This window comes from Drosophila pseudoobscura, chromosome X (assembly GCF_009870125.1).
Source record: "Drosophila pseudoobscura strain MV-25-SWS-2005 chromosome X, UCI_Dpse_MV25, whole genome shotgun sequence".
In the NCBI taxonomy this organism is placed as follows: domain Eukaryota; kingdom Metazoa; phylum Arthropoda; class Insecta; order Diptera; family Drosophilidae; genus Drosophila; species Drosophila pseudoobscura.
Window position 1 is genome coordinate 22,398,921 of NC_046683.1, and position 7,289 is coordinate 22,406,209.

General features: G+C 39.7%; 1 long non-coding RNA gene across 1 annotated transcript; it reads right to left on the minus strand.

Annotated features, from left to right (window-relative positions):
* Window positions 1–1,561: 1,561 nt before the first annotated feature.
* Window positions 1,562–4,937, minus strand: LOC117185051 (uncharacterized). The gene is made up of 3 exons (XR_004470543.1): window positions 4,100–4,937; window positions 3,647–3,843; window positions 1,562–2,237 (listed from the first exon to the last, which is right to left on the minus strand). It is a non-coding gene; the product is annotated as an uncharacterized lncRNA (long non-coding RNA).
* Between the last annotated feature and the right edge of the window lie 2,352 nt (window positions 4,938–7,289).

The window sequence follows — 7,289 nt, forward strand, 5'->3', positions numbered from 1 at the left end:
ACTAGAATTTTAAAAGCCTAAGCGAGTATTGCCTGACAATATTTTGCATGGCTGTATGTTGATCATGTTTACCGTGGTACTGGTAAATGGTAAAAAAAAGTAGTTTACTTGTTTCGTAATGGTAGTCAGTGAATACACTATGCAACACCATATTTACGCTTCGAACTAAACCGACGTTTTCTAATAGATTTTTCAGGCTTAATAATTTTTAATGAATTATGGTTGTTTTTGTATGGTGTTTGTTTTTTAATTTTAATATATTTAATATTTTAATATCTGGCATCTGGTTTGTAACTTCAGCTTAACGTCTAGGAAAAATGAAGCTTTCAAAGGCAAAATTGATCATTTTTCGCGGTATTTTTATACCCGATACTCAAAATGAGTATTGGGGTATATTAGATTTGTGGTAAAAGTGGATGTGTGTAACGTCCAGAAGGAATCGTTTCTGACCCCATAAAGTAGATTTATTCTTGATCAGCATCAATAGCCGAGTCGATTGAGCCATGTCTGTCTGTCCATCTGGCCGTCCCTATTAGCGCCTAGTGCTCAAAGACTATAAGAGCTAGAGCAACGACATTTTATATCCGGGCTTCTGTGATATGTCACTGTTACGAGAATGTTTTAAAACTTTGCCCCAACTACTTCCGCCCCTACAAAGGGCGAAAATCTGTGGCATCCACAAATTCAAAGATACGAGAAAACTAAAAACGCAGAATCGTAGAGGATGACTTCTACAATGCAATATCTGAACCAGATTTCATTCTTTCTCGCTCTGTCTCTATCTAACACACAGGTTTCATGGTCGGTTTTGCCAATTGCAAAATATGAGTTCAAGGATCTCAGAACCTATAAGAGCCAGAGCAACCAAATTTGGTATCCACACTCCTGTGGTATTTTGCCTTGACCGTTTCGTGTCAATATTTCGCCACACCCCTTCCGCCCCCCAAAAAGGACGAAAATCTGGGGCATCCACAAATCTCAGAGACTATTAACGCTACAGTAACCAAATTTCGTATCCGCACTCCTGTTAGATCTCACTATAAAACGTATATCTCAAAATCTTTCGCCCCACCCCTTTCCGCTCCCACAAAGGACGAAAATCTGTTGCATACACAATATTGCAGATTCGAGAAAACTAAAACGTTGTGAGTTGCTGCGGAGACCGCAACTCTACATTTATACCCGATACTTAGTCAGTATGGCTCTCCTCCGACAAAAAGTGCGTGCGAGAGAGACAGAAAATCAGTCTGAGTGTGACGTCGGGCGCTGCGTAGCCACTGCAAATTGATTTGTTCCTCTGAGCTATAAAAATGATCCAATCTGATCCAAATTCAACAATCTGAATCATTATCTATGATTCTGCGTTTTTAGTTTTCTTGAATCTTCAATATTGTGAATGCCACAGATTTTCGTCTTTTTTGTGGTCGGTAGGGGCGGGCGAAATTTTGAAATACACTTGCTTTTTTTTAGTTATATAAGAAAAAAAATAATATTAAAATAACGCAAATATTGGTGACTTTTTAGTTTAATTATATTTTCCCTTTTATCTTAAAACAATCATTAATATAAAATATACCATTCCGAAAATTTAATACTGCAAGCTTTATTCTACCATTTAGATTAATTTATTTATTTTTTTAGGTTTATGAATTTCATTCGTTTTCTTCATTTATTGAAGTTGAGAAAAAAAATACCCGAATATTAAAGTTACCAAATATATGTACATAATTATAATGTCACTCTAATGTCAGTAGACTCGTCCAACAGAAGAATAAAAGCTGAGTTTCCGATGTCAGTTCGAAAGCCGTCCATGAAATGCAGTGCGAGTACATTTTTAATAATGTAGGTGCACTTTGCAAGCTGAAGACTGCTCCACACTCAACATTGAGAAATGATCACTTGTCGCAGTCGCCGTGTGTTCGGCAATGTGTAGGCATAGAGCTGCTTCCCGTTCCTCCGTTTTGGTCGAATTTCGAACGAAAGGCAACTTATGTGTTTTTTGCGGCACCGTGGTGGGATGTCAAAAAGCAATACGCACATAAGCCCGCGTTGGATCAGTGCAATCCTTGCGAATCCATTGCTTAAACACCACCAACATTAAAAGAGTTGTCAAATACTATCAAGTTGTTCATATAATCAAACCACTGAATTAAATACAAGTTCCGATATCTTTGTGAACCACTATTAATCGGAATCTGTGCAGTTGATGACAAAAAGGTATACAAAATGCCAAAACCCTGAAGAAAAATATAAAAATGACCAGTTTTATAATAAAGTTACTAAAATTGCTAAATAAAAATTTAAAATTGCTAGATTTGTGGCTAGCATTTGAAAAAAAAGGTTGCAAATATTCGGTAGAAACCCACCTCAATACTCTTTTAAAATAAATGAAGGGTTTTAGAAAATTCTGTTCCGTTCCGCAGATTTTTCCATTTTACTGCACATGTTTATGGCTATTATTATGAAAACTAAACATTTTTTGTTCGTCCAAAGCGTACGAACGTGCTGTGAAGGTACTAAAATTTCAATGGTTCTTTCTGGCTATACAAATGATCTGAATCAAATTCGTTAATCTGGTAGATACGGGGATTTTCTACAATAGTGTGTGTGTAATAGTGAGTGTGTCTGTTTTCTTGTCTCTTCAAAATTGTGGATGCCACAGAGTCGGAAAGGAGCATGGCAAAATTTTGAAGTACCCTTGTAGCAGTGTGGTATAATAGAAGTCTGTATACAAAATGTTGTTGCTCTAGCTTTTAAACTCTCTGAGAACTAGGCGTCAATCAAGACGGGCAGACGGACAGAGCTATCGAGTCTGCTATCGATGCTGATCAAGAATATATATACTTTATGTGGCCAGTAAGGCGTTCTTCATCCACTTCCACCAAATTCGAATATGCCCCTAAACTCTGCGAGTACCGAGTTGATCATCCCACAGCTAAACATAGCTAAATCCTCTAATGTACCACGAACCATGTGTTTATGGAGAGTGGAACCGGGCTCTTTGCGGAACCGTTAACTTGACCATACTTGGACTGACGAATTGAGCTAAAAATCCAGCGGAACAGAGAAGCCAAAGTACTTGTTGACTAACTGGATTCTGGGACTCTATGATCATGGGACTGTCTGGGGCCATGCACCTTGGACCATGGGAAAATGCAAATGTCCACCAATTGTTGGAAAAGTCGCAAGGCATATTAGCATACAACACGATCATCAGCACAGCTCCAGTCCAAGTCCGAATACATTCCTCATGTTCCGAGCAACGTCCGCACGTGTTAATGATGTGCCCGAGCCCAATTCCAATTTAGCATTCATATCAAAGTACAGGTCCATACTTAACGGTTCAACCACATCCCCTCGCGTACAAGAAAATCGAAAGGAAAATCCTTGGGCAGTCAACTTTTTACTAGATCATGGATCATATTCCGATAGATTCATTGACCTGGTAACCTCTTCCAAATGGTGCTCAGCTATTGTCTTAATTCCCCGCTTCTGAGTCATCAACTGAGCAACGTCAGATGATGTTAAATTCTTGTACTTCAACATACTTAATGAACTACCAAAATATTTGTTTTTGCTCGGGAGAATACCAGATCTTTTGCCGCACTCAAATGAGCAAAGCTTCATTTGGCCTGATGATGATTACCTCCACTCCGCTCGGTTCCGATTTGCTTTGCTCTGCTCCTCGTTGGTACTGCTAATGGGCTCTTGTGTACCGTTAGCCGAAGAGCGCTAAAATCGTAATAAGCTTGCGAATTTGCCAGGCAGTTTGTCTCCATACCCGTTGAATTTATCATAATTCTCTCCTCAGTTCAAAAACGAGTAGTGATACCAAAGGCGGATCTGAATAAAATATCAATCAAATAAACCGGCATTATCGTGAGAATAAGTGTGAAAAGTATGATTTAAAACTAAGTTTCTGCAACAGCTACTATGGGAAAAATTGGTAGGATGCAACGAAAGCAAAAACCTACTTGTAACTTCGTTTTGCATTCTCTTATATTTTCATAAATTTGTATTTAAACTTAAAGTAAAAGCGAGTGGGAACGTTGTGAATTGCTGCTACGGTCGCAACTCTACATTTATACCTGATACATACTCAGTATGACTTTCCTCCGGCAGAATGACTAGACTAACTAACATTGAACGACAGAGAGTCAGAGAGAGAGCCACTGCAAATTGATTTGTTCCTTTTGGTTATAATAATGATCCGATCTGATCCAGATTCTGCCATCTAGAATATATAGTCATTCTCAATGATTCTGCGTATTTGGTTGTCTCGTACATTTAAAATTTTGGATACCACACATTTTCCTCCTTTGTGGGTCGGAAGGGGGCGTGCGAAATTTTGGGTGGGTGTGGATGAAGGTGGGTGATTTGAATCATGTGTGTGTGTGTGTGTATTTTTGCTTTGAAGCTCGGATTCCTTTCCCTGGGGGTGTCGGTGTGTGGTGGCAAAAACGTGTCTCCAGTCGGTGCTCCGCTGGATTCCTTAGTGCCGGTGTTTCGCTGGCAGTTCTCGCACCAGGTTTTCCGGCCTGGCCAGTACCGGTCTGCTGCTGCGATGTCCGCCGCTCCTGCTGCAGTTGATGCCTCCTGCCACAGATGCCGTGGAGGGATTCTCGACTCCACGATCGCGAAATTTTTCTAATTTTTTTTCAGGGCACGTGCGGCCTCCTCTATTTTGTACCGGAAACTCCTCTTCTTTTCTTGCTCGTCCCGTTTCCTTCTCTCACACAACTCTGCCACATATAACCACTCCACCATTGCCACTCCACATATAACAAGTTTTATAATTTTTTCACTTGAATCGTATGGTTTCTTCAGACGTATGTTAGCCATCATGTAGCTAAATGCGTAGCAATGGCACAGTGGCGCTGCTTCGATACATTGAACAATTTTAAGCAACATTTGAATGCAGCATGCTTCAGCAACATGATGGAATAAGCAACATTAAATACCCTTGGGAAAAATGATAGTTTACAATTATTGTAGCGTTTGTCATACAGGCACCAACACCTCGATGTTTTAAAGCAACATATTTTGCAGTTTTACAGAGTCTAAGAATAGGTATCAGTCAAAAATATGTCAGTCTGAGAAAAACCACTTTAAAACCAAATTTGAACAAGATTTAAGAAAGATAAGATACGATTTTAGAACCGTTTGACAAGCAACATATTCTCAAAATATCAGGAACATGAAAGTAATATTACGTACCATTTTGAGCACACTTAAATATTTACGTTTCATAAATCATAAAGCCCTTGGAGATATTATAAAATTGGAAAAATGTTTGTATCAAAATTTTATAAATGTTAGATATTCTTGACATAAATATGTAAAAACCAAAAAAAAAAAGTCATTACATATATGTACATATGTATGTATATCTATTAGACTTATTTCTAAAATTTTCTTTTAACTATTTAAGTGTTTCAGCTTTTGAGACTTTCAAATTTAAATTGTCACAAACTAAAATATAAAATCTGGCTGCTATGATACGTATGAACCATCATTTAATATATTTTAGTTGCAATTATAACAAAAATCCCTCCTTGAAGCGGCATTGTTGTATTGGCTTTGTTCGAGGGTATTTAAGGCTTCGATTTTTTTTAGCCGCTTTTCTTTATGTTTCTCTATTTTTGTAGCTTTTCTTTAGTTTGTGTGTTTATTGTTTCACCGCCTGACAAGCGTAACATAGAGTTGCAAGCAAATTGCATCACAAGCGCGGCTCCAGTCTTTACCAATCCCCACTCATATTCGCATTCACACTGTCGCTGACACTTAATGACGACGACTATCGACCAGGCTTGTCGGACTCCGACTTTGTCTTCGAATATGACTTCGACTAAGTCTCCGACTTGGCGTGCCCAGTCATTGGAACGTTGCTGGTGACTCGTGCTGGTCCAGAGGAGAGGTATCGACTGCAACTTGTCGGTGTATCTCCAAAACAAAACATTGCTCTCTTGCAAATCCGCCCATTGATGTGGCAAGACTGAGGTCATCGTTCATCTATTGGCATTGCAACACACTGATTACCGACTACTGGCTGCAGCACACTCACGATTCTTCATCTCCTAATGAATCGCTTACTTGCGTCTGACTGCAGGCTGGACCAAAAAGTTTTTCCATTTCCAGTTGATGGGACCTGCGACTCGATCAAGTATTTCATGTTCAAGTCACGTCTCAAATTTCGAGTACAGTTACGCACGGTATTCAGACTCAAATTAAACTATGAAAAATCAAATAGTTTATCAATCTCTCGTCTCTGTATACTCCTAATCTGTACATCGAAAGATCCGGAGCGAGCACCCTCTCACTTTGCGCTGTGATGATTTCTTTTATTTTTTTATTTGATTGGAATTTCCGTTATCTTTCGTCAGGATCACACCACCCAATACTCCTATATCAACTAACTATCAGCCTTATAATTAATCGTCGGTCATAATAAAATGTTGTTCGTGCTTTCTTCTGGTAAAGGCTCGAACAACATAACACAACATAATAATAACTTTATATATTCCCACGTTAAAGGTTTTTCCATTGATTCTAAGGGTTTTTTAAACCTAGTATGGATGGATTAATGGACCATATCGCAGTTGACAGATTTTTTCGTGCCAGGGTATTGGGATAGATGGTGACCGGGATACAAGACTTTCCACTCGATAATACGAATATTATGTGCGAATATTTGACGGATTGCGACATTTTTTGTGCCAGGTGCTGTTGCAGTTTCCTTTGCTTTTGGTGGAGGTTTGTGGTTATTGTTTGGGCCATGCATTGAAGCAAGTTCTGCTAGTTGGCATACGTTGGACTGGTCAGCTAACTGATCAGGTCACTCCACTCGGCTTCAACTCAGCGTCACTACACGCCTCGGCGCTCGCACTGCCTTGGCTTTAGCGAAAATTGATCATAAAAAGCATTCGTTTGGTTTCATTTAGGCAACGAAGCTGGTCTCCGCCCCTGCCTCTGCCCCTGCCCCTGCTTCTGATGCAGTTGCATTTTCAGTTTGCAACTGTTGTATTTGCCGTTGTCGGGTTTTTGTGAGTGCATATTATGCCTTCTGCTTGTTTGCTTTATTGCGCTTTTCCACACACACTCACACACCGTACACCCAAAAAAGAAAAACCATGCATATGTACCTCTACCTTCGGCTGTGCAAATCCGAGAGACTGCAACTCCACTTCCAGCTACAGCTGCAAGTCCAACCACAAATACGTTGCCGAGCTCGCGTTTGAGTCGCCAGCTTGTCCATTGGCTTCCAGGCACACAGCTCCCAACGTTGGCGG